Source organism: Pristiophorus japonicus, chromosome 7 (genome assembly GCF_044704955.1).
Source record: "Pristiophorus japonicus isolate sPriJap1 chromosome 7, sPriJap1.hap1, whole genome shotgun sequence".
NCBI classification, from domain to species: domain Eukaryota; kingdom Metazoa; phylum Chordata; class Chondrichthyes; family Pristiophoridae; genus Pristiophorus; species Pristiophorus japonicus.
In genome coordinates, this window is record NC_091983.1 from 168,894,038 (window position 1) to 168,908,346 (window position 14,309).

Genomic DNA, 14,309 nt, shown 5'->3' on the forward strand with positions numbered 1-14,309 from the left:
AACAGCACGAGCAAACCTCCCCGTGATGATATTGGTTCCAGCCCTGTTGAGATGCAACCAGTCTAGCATATACAGGTCCTACCTCCACCGAACCTGTCCCCATGCCCCAGGAATCACGAGCCATCCCTCCTGCGCCATCTCTCCAGCCATGCATTCATCTGCTCTATCCTTCTATTTCTATACTCACTCGCACCTGGCCCCAGGAGTAATCCGGAGATTACTACCTTTGAGGTCCTACTTTTTAATCTCTTTCCTAGCTCGTGAAAATTTGCCTGTAGGATCTTATTCCTCTTTCTTCCTATGTCATTGCTATCGATATAGGCCATGTTAGCGTGAATGTTTTCTCGGAAGAATCACTCAACACTCAGAGTCGGTTCCAACGCCAAAGCGGCCTTTATTTTCGCCGGCGGGGAGTGAGCCTCTGATTAACTCCAGGTACTCTACTCCAACGAACAAAGAAATTCATCGATATTTATATGTTTTACAATAGTTCTTTACAGTTACTCAGCCCACTTTGGCTGGACACAATCCAATCATAACGATTATAGATTACATATAGGTTTCTTTAACCCAATAGAATTCCCCTGATACCTCAGGGGCTGTATGTTCGGTTTTTGTCAGCTCGGGCTGATTAATGACCTCGTTATGTGAGGTGGGCCCCCCCCCCCCCCTTATCTCTGTTCCTCGGGCTCTGCTGTGTGAAGTCCTTAGTCAAAGGACATTCCACATCAGGTACTATAATAGTTAATTTATAGTTATCTTGTCTGAAGTGAGTGAGCTAAGGCATTCCCGGTAGTGGCCTCACAGGGTCATTGCTCGGTCAGCCCCAGTTCATTACTTGACTAACTGAGTACCCATCATGCTTGGGCAGCCATTTTATATGTGGCCACTTTAAACCTATATGAGTTTAGATATATTCAGCAGGTGCCTAATGCCTAGTGTTTTGATATATTCAGCAGGTGCCTAATGCCTACAACAGGCCACAACCTCTGGCTGTTCACTCACCCCCTCAGAATGTTCTGCAGCCGCTTAGAGACATCTTTTGCCAGTGAGGCAACATACCATCCTGGAGTCACATCTGTGGCTGCAGAAACGTTTGGCTGCTCCCCTAACTATCGAATCCCCTACCACTATTGGTCTCCCACTCTTATTCCTCCCTCTACCCCTCCACCCCTCCCCCCCCCCCCCCCCCCTACAGCTGATCCACACGTGGTGTCCTGGACTTAGCTCTGGCTGTACTCCCCAGAGGAACCATCGCCCTCACCGGTACTCAGAACAGAAAACTGGTTGGAGATTGAGATGCACTCAGGGGGCTCCTGCACTACCTGCCTGATCCTTCTTTTCTATCTGGAGGTCACCCATACCCTCTCTGACTGCACACACTTAAGCTGCGGGGTGACCACCTCCTAAAACATGCTATCCATGAAACTTGCAGCCTCACGGATGCACGGCAGTGACTCCACCTGCTGCTCAAGCTCCAAAACCAGGAGCTTGAGCTCCTCCAGCTGGTGACACTTCCTACACATTTGGTTGTCCAGGACATGGGATGATTTCCCACATGAAACAGGATTATGCACTCCATGGGACTGAGCTGCCCTGCCATGTCTCTATTTAATAGACTATGAACTAACTTAGCAGAAATAAACTTAAAACTTAAAAAAACATACTCATCAGCTACTCACCAATCAGCTGTGCCAACGTCACTTTAGGTGTTTTGCTCTGGCATCACTCTTTCAAATTCTGCCTGTGTTGAGTTGCTCTGCTCTCGCACTACTCCCGCTCAAGTCCTCCTGTGCTATGGAATTAAATGGCATAGATGTTAAATCTGGAACAACTTTAAGGTATGCCAAAGAAGTAGAACTCGGGCCACAGTCTGCACCTTCTGAAAGGCCAATTTGGCACAGATGTTGGGAAGAGCCACTTTGTGGAAGAATGATGACAATTTGGAACGATCCTCTGGAAAGGATAGTGGCGGTGTGAACCTTACATTTATTTAAGATCCAGTTCGGTGACATAATGCGGGGAACGTAATTTTTTTCCCTGGCTGGATGAGCTGAGACAGGCTGAATAGCCTTCCTCATTTGTATCTATCTTGTGATGTCAGTAGTAGTACAATTGGCCTTGGCACGCATGAGGATATTCAGCGAGAGCTTTCACTCCTGATCTTTATTCAGCGACTTGTATAGGAGAGGTATACGTGTACGGACATTTGGTGAAGATGGGATTGGCCTTAGCTATGATGTCCCTGCCGTAGAATAACCTGCTGGTTCTCACTGTCAAGGCTGGTCAAGGTTTAAAAGATTATTTCGCAGTTCTTCAGTGTTGGTGCTTTGGTTAGAGGTAAAAAGAAACAATACTTAAGTATGTTTTAATGTGAAATAATTGAGGGTAGCCAATGATTTTTTAATATCTCACTATGCTAGCTATGATGAGATTGTTCAAATGTCAATATTTTGCAGTGAATTAAAAAAAATTAAGTTCAATCTTATTTTTCTAATTTTCCCCTCTCCTGAAGGCATTGACTCCTTGCTTGGATATCATTGCACAAATGCCACTCTACCCACCTCGCTCAAGTGTCCATTAATCATGTGGGAAGCTTGGCAGCGAGTGATGGCAGACTATTTGACCATGGCCCATCACCGCCAAGCTGATCATGGCCTCAGGCAACAATAACATGGAATTGAAAACCGGAGGGATCATGGGATGATAATCAGGAGCAGAAACAACGGCCAATTCACACTAATCCAAGGATGCTGAGACTAACTGTGCCTCTACCACAGCCCAATGGCTAACGTAGCACAGACCAGGCATTGAACTTTCTGTCAGGTATCACAATAAACAGCACTGGATGGCAGACACCATTGACTGAACCATATGATTTTAAATTGCAGTCATGTTAGAGAATCAGAATCATAGATTGATACTGCACAGAAGGAAGCCATTCAGCCTGTGCTTGTACTGGCTCTTTGAAAGAGCTATCCACTTAGATCCACTCCCCTGCTCTTTCCCCTTAGCTCTGCAAATGGTTCATTTTCAAGTAAATATCCAATTCCCTTTTGAAAGTTACGACTGAATCTGCTTCTACTACCCGTTCAGGCAGTGCATTCCAGATGACAACTTGCTGCATATTTTTTTCCCCCTGTTATTTTCACATGAGCTAGAATGTACTGGTCACAGAGTTCTCTTTCATTGATGTTATAAGGGCAGAATATCAAACTTTGAAGCTTTTATTTACTGTCACACTGCACATTTTACACACCTTCCATCATGAGGAAACATTCCTATGCAATTTATTTCCATCACTGGGTGGAACATTGAATTGAGTTTAAGAAACCTGTTAATAGGTACAATTATAGCATCACCATAGTACGGAACGGCTTAGGACCTCAAGTTATAAATTGTTTTAAATGTGGTTTTGGCGCTTGCAAGTAAGTGGATAAACTTTTTTTTTAAAGTTCAAACTTGTTTTAGGTTTTTCTAAAATGTTATTTTTTAACTAAAGAAAGAAAGGCTTGCATTTATATAGCACCTTTCATGACCACCGGATGCCTCAAAATGCTTTACAGCCAATGAAGTATATTTTGAAGTGTAGGCACTGTTGTAATGTAAGAAACACGGCAGCCAGTTTGCACACAGCAAGCTCCCATAAACAGTAATATGATAATGACCAGATAATCTGTTTTTTTGTTATGTTGGTTGAGGGATCAATATCGGCCAGGGAACCAGGCATAACTCTCCTGCTCTTCTTCTAAGTAGTGCCATGGAATCTTTTATGTCCACCTGAGAGGGTAGACGGGACCTCGGTTTAACGTCTCATCCGAAAGACGGCACCTCCAGCCGTGCAGCACTCCCTCAGCACTGCACTGGAGTGTGAGCCTAGATTTTGTAATCTGGAGCGTGACTTAAACCCACAGCCTTCTGACTCAGAGGTGAGAGTGCTACCCACTGAGTCACGGCTGACACCTGACTATAAGCATCTGTGTTTCTAAATTAATTCTAATCTGATGGGGCTATGGTGAGCTACTTTAAAATGGAAGTAGCAAAATCAATGGGTTAGTCCTATCCAGCCTATGGATTGTAAAAGGATCATTAACAACAAACTAAAACAGAGAGAGCTGGAAACTCTCTGCAAACCCGGTCAGCATCTGTGGAGCGAACAGACAAGTTAGCCTTTCAGAGTCGATCCTTCATTTGAACAAGAAGATATTACAGAAGAGAAACGTTTAAAAAAGAACAGAGGAAATTAAAACAGGGGGAAAATACAAAAACATACACTGTAGAAAGACCGGGAGAAAAATAGAATCAGCTGTGAAGTCACCCATGTGTGTGCTTATTTTTTTTTAACCCATCCCCTTCCCTTTGTTCCTTTCCTGTTTAAATGCTACTTATCTGTAATAGCTTCCAGTTCTGATGGAATGTCCACACCTGAAATGTTCATTTGCCTGTCCTCTCCAGAGATGTTTTTGTTCCATATTTCCAGCATCTGCAGTGCTTTGCTTTGTGATCATAGGGTCATCAATAATATGGACAAGAGGTGAAAACGAAGTTGAAAGGGACAGGATTAATGAAGGAAGACATTTATGAGAGCATTATGCATAACAAATGTGAGGAATTGGAAAGAGTTGGAGCAGAAAGTGGGAAGACTAAGAATGAGAATTTGGTTGAATCAATATTTTGCTCAGTTGGTGTTAAAAAGTGGAAGAGATGCACAATTGTGGTAACAATTACAAGGGGAGCAAAGAACAAGGATACCATGTTACCATGGATACCAAAAGCAGATAGACTGCTAAAAGAGAACCGTGAGAGACCAGTAGGCAGTCGCAGAAACAAAACAAACAGGATAAGGATAAAACTGCTGCCGAGATTAGGAAAATTCAATGTAGCGGTCAGAGTAAAGTCAAACTAAGACCAAAGCAAATGGTTGTATATGTGGATTCTGTTGTAAGAGGAGTCAATTTGAGATTTGTTGAAGTAATGAAGTACCTGGAGTCAAACTGAAGTATATTGAGGAAAGAATGGACAAACTGCTGATGAATTCAAGAAATGAGTCAGTGGTAGTGCTGTACTTTGGTGAAAAATAAGTGGGGAAGGACTGTAAAGGTGGAGATTTTGGGGCCAAGTTTCGGCCTGAGTTGCTCCTGTTTTTTTGGAGCAACTGGTTCAGAATGGAGTATCTTAGAAATTGCAATTCTCGGCATTTAGTTTGCTCCAGTTCTAGTCAGTTAGAACAGTTTCAGTTTGGAACAGATTTTTTTTTTCAAAAGGGGCGTGTCTGGCCACTTACGCCTGTTTTGAAAGTTTCGGCAGTGAAAACTTACTCCAAACTAACTTAGAATGGAGTAAGTGCAGATTTTTGTACGCTCAGAAAAACCTTATCTATCCTTAGAAAATCAGGCGTAGGTTACAAATCTGGCATAGGGAATGGGGGGAGGGGGGTTTAAAGGGAAGTTTACAAACATTAAACACTTCAGTTTTAAAAATAAAGAGCCATCATCAATAATAAATGATAAATACATCAATAAATCAACCAATAAATCAATCAAAAAAAAATTAATAAAAAATTTAAAAAATTAAAAAAATCAATAAATAAAACATTTTCTACTTACCGACTGCAGCACCGGGGGTCCTCCAACAGCGTGTCTCTGTCAGTGTCTCTATCTCTCTCTCTGTCTGTGTGTGTGTCTCTCACTCTCTGTCTGTCAGTGTCTGTGTTTCTCACAGCAAGGGGAAGGGTGTGGGGGAGAAGGGCGGTGGGGGGAGAGGGGGAGGAAGGAGGGGGGAGGTAGAGGGGGCTGAGAGGGGGGAGAGGGGGGGAGGGGAGGAGGGACGGAGGGAAAGAGAGGAGGGAGGGAGGGAAGGAAGGAAGGAAGGAGAGAGGAGGGAGGGACGGAGGGAAGGAGAGGGGGGAAAGAGAGGAGAGGGGAGGGAGGGAGAGAAGGAGGCTGAACAGCCGGGCCCAAGACTTCGGGCTGGATTTACAGGTAGGTGGCGTTGGGTCTCGGGTCCCGGGTCCGGGGGTGGGGGGGGGGGGTCGCGGAGGTCGGGGGGGGGAGAGTCGCGGAGGTCGGGGGAGGGGGGAGAGTCGCCGGGGGAGGGAGCGGCGGTCGGGTCACCGGGAGGGGGGGAGCGGAGGTCGGGTCGCCGGAGGGGGGGGGGGGGGGGAGCAGAGGTCAGGTCGCCGGGGCGGGGGGTGGGGAGAACGGGGGTTGGGTCCGGTCCGGGAAGCGGCAGTCAAGTCGGGTCGGGTCCGGTCGGGTGGGAGGCAGCCTTATCCATGCAGCCCCAGTGAGGCCATTCGGCCAGGGATAGGGGCTGCATGCTTCGGGCCCCTCCCACAGTTTTGGGCGCCTGGAGCTACTGCACATGCGCGCCCACTGTAGCGTGAATGTGCAGAGGTCCCGGCATTGTTTTCAGCGCAGGGACCTGGCTCCGCCCCCCACATCTCATGCTGCGCCGTGCCCAGCTCCAGAGGGCCTGCAGGGAGCCAGAGAATAGGTGAGTTTTTTTTAGGCGCACTTTGTGGCGCGAAAAACGGGCATCCAGGTCCGGGCTGCGCTGTTTTAGGCGCGGCCCGAAACTTGGGCCCAATAAAAGTAAAGTGGAAGTCTATAGTGGGAGATTTGGGGTATTGATTTCACACATACTTCTGATATGCTCAAGCGCAGGCAACGGAAAGAGTGTGCGGCAAACCTGTCCCACCCACCCTTACCCTCAACGACTATCTGTCCCACCTGACAGGGACTGTGGCTCTTGTATTGGACTGTTCAGCCACCTAAGAACTCATTTCAAGAGTGGAAGCAAGTCTTCCTCGATTCCGAGGGACTGCCTATGATGATGACTTCTGATATGACAGGCACGTAAATAGATGGAAGGACAGGGGGTTTCTTAATATCGGAATTTATAGGAATATAGGAACGGTAGAATAGTGGCTAGGTTACTGGACTAGTAATCCAGAAATGGGAGTTCAAATCCCACCATGGCAGCTATGGAATTTAAATTCAGTTAATTAAATAAACTTGGAATAAAAATCTAGTATCAGTAATGGTGACCATGAAACTACAAGATTGTCATAAAAACCCATCTGGTTCACTAAGGTCTTTTAGAGAAGGAAATCTGCTGTCCTTACCCGGTCTGGCCTATATGTGACGCCAGACCCACAGCCACCACCACCTCAAGGGCAATTAGGGATTAGCAATAAATGCTGGCCTTGCGACGCCCACATCCCATGAACGAATATTTAAAAAAAAGGCCATTCAGCCCTTGATCCTGTTCTGTCATTAAATCAGATCATGGCTGATCTGTATCCTAACTCCATCAACCTGCCTTGGTTCCATAACCCTTAATACCCTTGGTTAAAATTAATAATTGAGCGAGCATCTACCGCTTTTTGTTGGAGAGAGTTCCACACTTCTACCATCCTTTGTGTGAAGAAGTATTTCCTAACTTCACTCCTGAATGGCCTAGCTCTGATTTTAAAGTTATGTCCCATTGTCCTAGGCTCCCCCACCAGCGGAACAAGTTTCACTCCATCTACTCTATCAATTCCTTTCAAAATCCTAAAAATCTCAATCAAATCACCCTATATTCCAAGGAATGCAAGCCTAGTTTATTATAATTTCTCCTCATAATATAACCCTTGGAGCCCTGGTAACATTCTGGAGAATCTGCTCTGCACCCCTTCCAGACCAATATATCCTTTCTAAGGTGCGATGCCCAGAACTGTACACAGTACCCCAGATGTGGTCTAACCAGGGGGTTGTATAGATGTAGCAAAATTTACTCCCCTTTATATTCTAGCCCTCTAGTTATAAAAGCTAACATTCCATTAGCCTTTTTGATTATTTTTAGAATCCAACTGCCACGTTTTAATTATCTGTGCACATGGGCCCCCATTGGACCTCCACTGTTCCGAGCTTTTCACAATTAAAAAAATTCTCAGATCGAACCTTTTTGGTCCAAAATGAATGACTCACGCTTGCCTGCGTTGAAATCCATCTGCCACAGTTTTGCCCACTCACTTAATCTATCAGTGTCTCTTTGAAATGTTATGCTCCCATCTACACTACTCATTATACCACCAATCTTTAGGACTGAATGATAAAGAGAAAACTGAGGAGCCACATGAAAGTTTTTAAGATTATGAAAGTTTTCAATACATTTTTCTGCCATATACAGAATTCCAGAACCAAGTGACCTGGATTCAAGAAAAGGAAGTAATTAGCCAATTCAGACAGAAATTTCTGCAGTTAAAGGGTGATCAACATATGGACCAAATTCCTAGGCCGCAATTTCCCCTACCTTGGTGGGTTCCAACCTCGCTGTTAGCTCCAGTCCACTCTGTGAAATAATTTTACCGTGATTGGGCTTGTTAAGACTGCCCAACACGTTTGCCGGTCAATTGAAGGAAGCGGGTCTGATGATGTCATTTGATGACACAGCATCAGCCGGTTTCCTTAAAGCGATCATAATTTGACAGTTGTGCTGTCAGTGTTCTACAGCATTGAGGTGCTGCAAACACTAACAAGCACTGCACAGAGGTGCACGATTGCACCCAGGCTCTTGCATGCCTCCCTCCAGATGCTTATGGAGGGAGTTACAGCACGCAGGGAGGTTCTCTTCCCTTCCAATGGACAGAAGAGACCTCCCCAGGAGATCAATGCAGCCCGGTTGCACATGGCACAGGAGTGCACAAGCAGGGATGTCGTCAGGATGACCAGGCTGCAGTGGCACAATCCTTTCAATGATCTCAGGAGATCATGAAATGTTATTGCAAAGCCACATTCAACCTCATCCTGCTGTGCCACTCATCACATCCCCATCACTCTGCCTTCCCTATCCTACTCCTACACATCCTGAGTCACACCAACCTACCTTGCGCCTCCACCCATCCCTCTCTATCTACATTATCACATCCCCATCTCACTAGCCACCCCTCACACTTGCCCTCTTCCTAGTCCAATCATACCAATTAACAACACACAAGGGCAGGCACTTGGGTGTTTTAGCCAATGTTCATGTAAAGTTTCTGTTAATGTGCTGTCAATCATTGAAATCTTTATTTTCAACACTTTGCATTCTTGGACAGATTTGGTGTGCACCTTTGGAAGTGGTTTAGTGAATTGCAGTGAATGGTGAGACATAATGGTACTCCCTGCAATGCTGATGAGTGTGAAAGGAATGGCTTGGGCATTGTAGGAATGGTTTATGGTGTTGGTATGAGGTGGTGCCAACCTGGTGCATCATGTGGCAGCCAGGGTGTACAGCATCAAGTGAAGTAAATCTGGCCATGATGAGGCCATCCCTGGCCTCCTGGGCAGCAATGTGGTCAGGTGCTGATGCACTATGTCCTGTGCAGCACCAGTTGATTGCAGAGAAGATTGATGTTGTTTGTGATGCTGCTGGTGTGCCTAGCGCTGCTGGTGTTGGAGATGATTGTGATGGGATTCTGAGGACCAAGGTGAGATAGTTTCAAGGGCTCCGATTCTAATATAATAGATGGCAGGTGAATTTCAGATGACAGAAGCGATCTGTCAATGGTGAGAGAGGTTGTTCCAATGAGGTGACACTGGATAGAGATTTTGCTCCAAACACTTGCAACCTGCATAAAGCTCTGTCTGCCTTCCAAATGTAGTAAGCAACAGGTTTTGATCTTGGAAAGTGAACAGCTGTGAGATGGGAGCTTTTATAGCACATTTGCAGCTGTCAAGTAAAGAAATAAATTCATGGTCACGCAACTCCTGACGTCATTACCTGATATGATCCCTGAGCTGCGTAGACCCCGTGAACAACCTGGTAAAATGGTATGGTGAGCTCAAAATGCTGTTTAAAGGGCTGTTAACGAGGTCATAATGACCTAAATTTCTCTCCATGCCGCTGTGAGTCAGATCTGTTCAGTCTTGACAGACCCGACATCTGGGAAAGTAGCAGGTTGACAGCGGGTTCCTGATCCACTATCAAAAAAGTGTTTTCCCACCCGACCCGCCACCAAACCTGGTGAACGCTGATCCCCTGAAAAATTCCCCCCTCAGAGTAGGTACTTGAACAGGAAACTTTAAGGGATTAAAAAAATATATAAACAATTTTGTGACATTTGAAGGTTATTGGCCGAGAAATTGGCCCATGTAGCACCCATTTCCAGGCGCTACACGGCCTCCTAAGGCCACAAAATGGCGGGTAGATTGGAAGTTGCCACCTGCTGTATGGGTAAAGACAAACAAGAAACAGCCTTTACCCATGGGCCTGAAGCTGGCGTTCATCCCTTTGCATTTGTATATAAGGGGCCTAACACTTGATTGATGTCCCCGTTGCAAAATTGGTTTGCACTGAGGCGGCCGGAACCATTGACAGCTACACTCGGAAAGCGACGCCTATTGAGAAAGGGTAAGTAACTTATTCCCGACTAACTTTGCTCCAGGGTCTCAGACCAGCACCCCACTCCTTCCAGCCTCGAATCCCAATCTTCCTCCCCCATCGGTTCCAATGTCCCGACCTCGCTCATAGCTTGATCTCCAGGTTATGTGAGGCACGACAGCAAAGAGTTATTTTAGATTGCGCATGGTTCAACTGTTCCAAATTTCATTGTTACTTAATCTCAATATTTCCAGTGACAGGCAACCTGGATTATGAGGAATGATTACAGTACCAGATGTGAAGCAATTGTTAGTGTTAACTTGTTTGCTCTGTCTGGGGGGGATTTGCCATGGTGTGATTAATTAAATATCAGTGCCATTGGGATGATGGAACAGGCTTTGTGCCTGGCAGCTGATCTGCTGCTGATGCGTGGAAAGCTTCCAAGGTCAGGATAATCTGCATATTTTTGGTGAGAACCTGGTGGAATTTCCACCTGGGCAGGGAGGTGGCCACTGCAAGGGATGGGCAGGAACTGGGTCCTGCTTTAGGAATCTTGCACCTGCAGCATCGTCATGAAAGAACAACAAGCGATCTCTGCAAAAGAATCGGTAAGGAAACTACAGGGAAATGTTTGGAGACATGCCCTGGATCATTGACGTGTCTGCATGATATCCTTTGAAGTTTTGCTTGGTTTTCCGCCTCGCCGAGCAACACTGGATGCTTGTTGAACACTGGCATTCCTCGCAGCCTACTTTGCTGTGGTGATAATGATGAAAAATGCGAGGTTATGGGGCAAGAGCTTGGTTCAGTATTTCGCCTCAGAATGGTGGGATAGTTTCAGACATGGTGTTATTTGCAAAAACTTTGGATACATGCAGTATTTGTTCAATTAGAACATGTTTCGACAATGTTATTTACAAGAATATTGGTTGTAAGTGTGAAAACTTCATTCTGCAGTGAAAAGGAGAGTATGTGAACAAGCAGCTGGCCAACCTGTGAAGAAGCGCATGAGTTGGGTAGCTGGCTAATGGAGAGTAGGGAGCAGGCAATCAGCCTGCGGAGGGTGGGAGGCAGATAGTCCAGGGAAAGGAGAGAGTGAGAGCAGGCAACACTAGTGCGGGCAGGAGGCAAATAACTTGTTCATTTGGAACAGGTGGTGATTGGCAAGCAATGGCTTGGCAGCTGCCAAAATTGACAGCCAGCACTGTTTTTTTTTAATGAGGCTTGATCTTCGGAAAATGACTTCATGCATCAGGATGGCTTCCTGTTGTGCCTTGCCTGTGAATCTACCTTTACCATGCTGAAGAAAGCAAGTGATCTGCTGCGCTGTGAAAGGTTGTGCAAGAACAGCTATGACTGCTTCAAGGACAAAAGCAGAGATGACCAGTTAGAGTTGGGGAAGCGACAGCAGTCAAATTTCCAGTGGACGCAAATCAAACCAACGAAATCCAGTTATGGAGTTGTTTATTAAATTTCACAACGGTGCAAATTGTTTAGTGATGGAAACTTTGTTGAGGAGTATTTGTTGTATGTGGTCAATAACCTGTACGCTAGGGATAGCTCAAAATGCAATTCTGACAGCCTAAGGCAGAATACTGTTCAAGAGGGAATCTCAGACATGGCAACTGAGTGTTTCCATTTGTTTTAGCATAACTTCTGGAGAGCTCGTCTTCATAGATGGGCTGCATCTGAATAGGAAGAGACTGGCAAAATGGGGAAGTAAAGAGTTATCTAAATTAGGAAAGAAGGTAGGGAAAATAAAAGCTATCAGAAAGAATAAGTAGAGAAGGTTGAAATAGTTACGGTAAATATTCAAATATAAGATGAATTTAGCAAAATGTATAGCAGACAGACAGAAGAGATCATAATGAGAATCAGCCAACATGGATTTCTGAAAGGAAGATGGTGCTTGGCAAACCTGATAGAATTCTTTGAGGAGGTGCAAAATATGGTGGATGCAGTGGATGGGGGGGGGGGGGGGGGAGGATGGGGGGGGGGGAAGATGGGGGGGTGCAATGGATGGATGGGGGGGTGCAGTGGATATGGGGGGATGCAGGGGATGGGGGGGTGCAATGGATGGGGGGGGATGGGGGGGTGCAGTTGATGGGGGGGTTGGGGGGTGCAGTGGATGGGGGGGATGGGGATGCAGTGGATGGAGGGCAGTGCACTGGATGGGGGGCGGTGCAGTGGATGGGGGTGTGCAGTGGATGGGGGCTGGATGGGGGGGTGCAGTGGATGGGGGGCTGGATGGGGGTGTGCAGTGGATGGGGGGCTGGAGGGGGAGGTGCAGTGGATGGGGGGGGGTGCAGTGGATGGGGGTGCGCAGTGGATGGGGGTGTGCAGTGGATGGGGGTGTGTAGTGGATAGGGGTGGTGCAGTGGATGGGGGGGATGGGGGTGCAGTGGATGGAGGGCAGTGCACTGGATGGGGGGCGGTGCAGTGGATGGTGGGCTGGATGGGGGTGGTGCAGTGGATGGGGAGGGTGCAGTGGATGCAGTACTGTGAGCAGTTTTGAACGCCACACTATAGGAAGGATGCTGAGGCAATAGTGAGGTACAACATAGATTCACTGGGAAGCTGCCTGGCATGAGGGAATATAAATATGAAGAAAGCTTTGAAAATTGGGGCTGCTTTAATTAAAACAGAGGAGATACCAGGAAGGGTTTGATGAAGGTATTTAAAATTATGAAGGGATGGGTCAGGACAGATAGAAACCGAGTGTTTCGAGTAGTGGAGAGGTCTAGGATAGAGATACAAGATTTAAATGTACAAGACTTAGGACAGAGAAGAGGAGCAACTTTCTTTTTTACGGTGAGGGTTGTGACACTATGGAATGCACTGCCAGGGATAACAGGGCTAATTTTCATTTTAGCTGTGGCAAGAAACTGCAATGGAAACGTATATTGGGCCTGTTGTATAACGACGGCCGACCTGCTAACACCAGTCTTCCGCAATCGCTGAAAGTGAAAATCACCCAGTGATTGAAGCAGAGACCATGGCAAAATTTAAGAATAAGTTAGACAGGTGGTTGAAGGAAAGAGGAATGATGGGATATGGGAACAGGGGTGGGCACATGGGTAAGGACTACAGCTCATGGAGAGGATAAAACACCAGCTGGGACTGGCTGTGCTGATTGGCCTAGGTCCAGGTTGTAATTTCTATGTAAGTTTATGTAAGGGATGTCCACGAGCAATTGAAATAAGGAATGTGAATTTTCCATAGAAAATACAGATGCTAATGACGTCAGTCACTATTCATTTTTGTATGAGACATCAACGAGCAGTTTAGTGCCGACTGGACATGAAAAGGGTTCTTTTTCCGAGTTTGGGTTCCAGTGTAAAGCATCACCCACTTGGCGTGGATGTCGTGGATTCTTGTATGCATTGCTTCCACAGGTTTCCTTCCATTAAAATGGATGGACAGAAAATCATGAGGGGTACACCCACATTTTCAATAGACAATCCCAGCAGGCGAGGCTCTGTGCCAGGAGCAGCAACTCAGAAAATTACCACTGAAAGCCCCTTCATTCCACTAGTGGAGGAGCTGGCCTTGCAGATAATACGAATAAGTAAACTAATAAGTAAACAGGAAAAAGTTAGCTGGCATGAACAAAGAAGGAGCTAAAATATGACTCGATAAAGCATGGAAAGAACAAGCCTAATAATGAGCTATGCTTGTGAAGTAGCAGCAAGAACAATATGATGATTCATTATTGCAATACCGTACATCAGAAGCATTGTGTGATCAGAAGCCGGCAAATAAGTGATTGGCTGGTGATTGGTGAGTAGTTTTTCTTTTTCTTTTCTTTATCAAAACGTAACCTTTTAGCATTGTTGCCAAATGAAATTAATCTAAGGGTTAAGTCATGGTAGGAGAGCTCGGACACATGTTATGCTCTTCCTGTGCTATGTGGGAAGTCAGGGATGCTTCCAGTGACGACTACATGTGCGGTAAGTGTA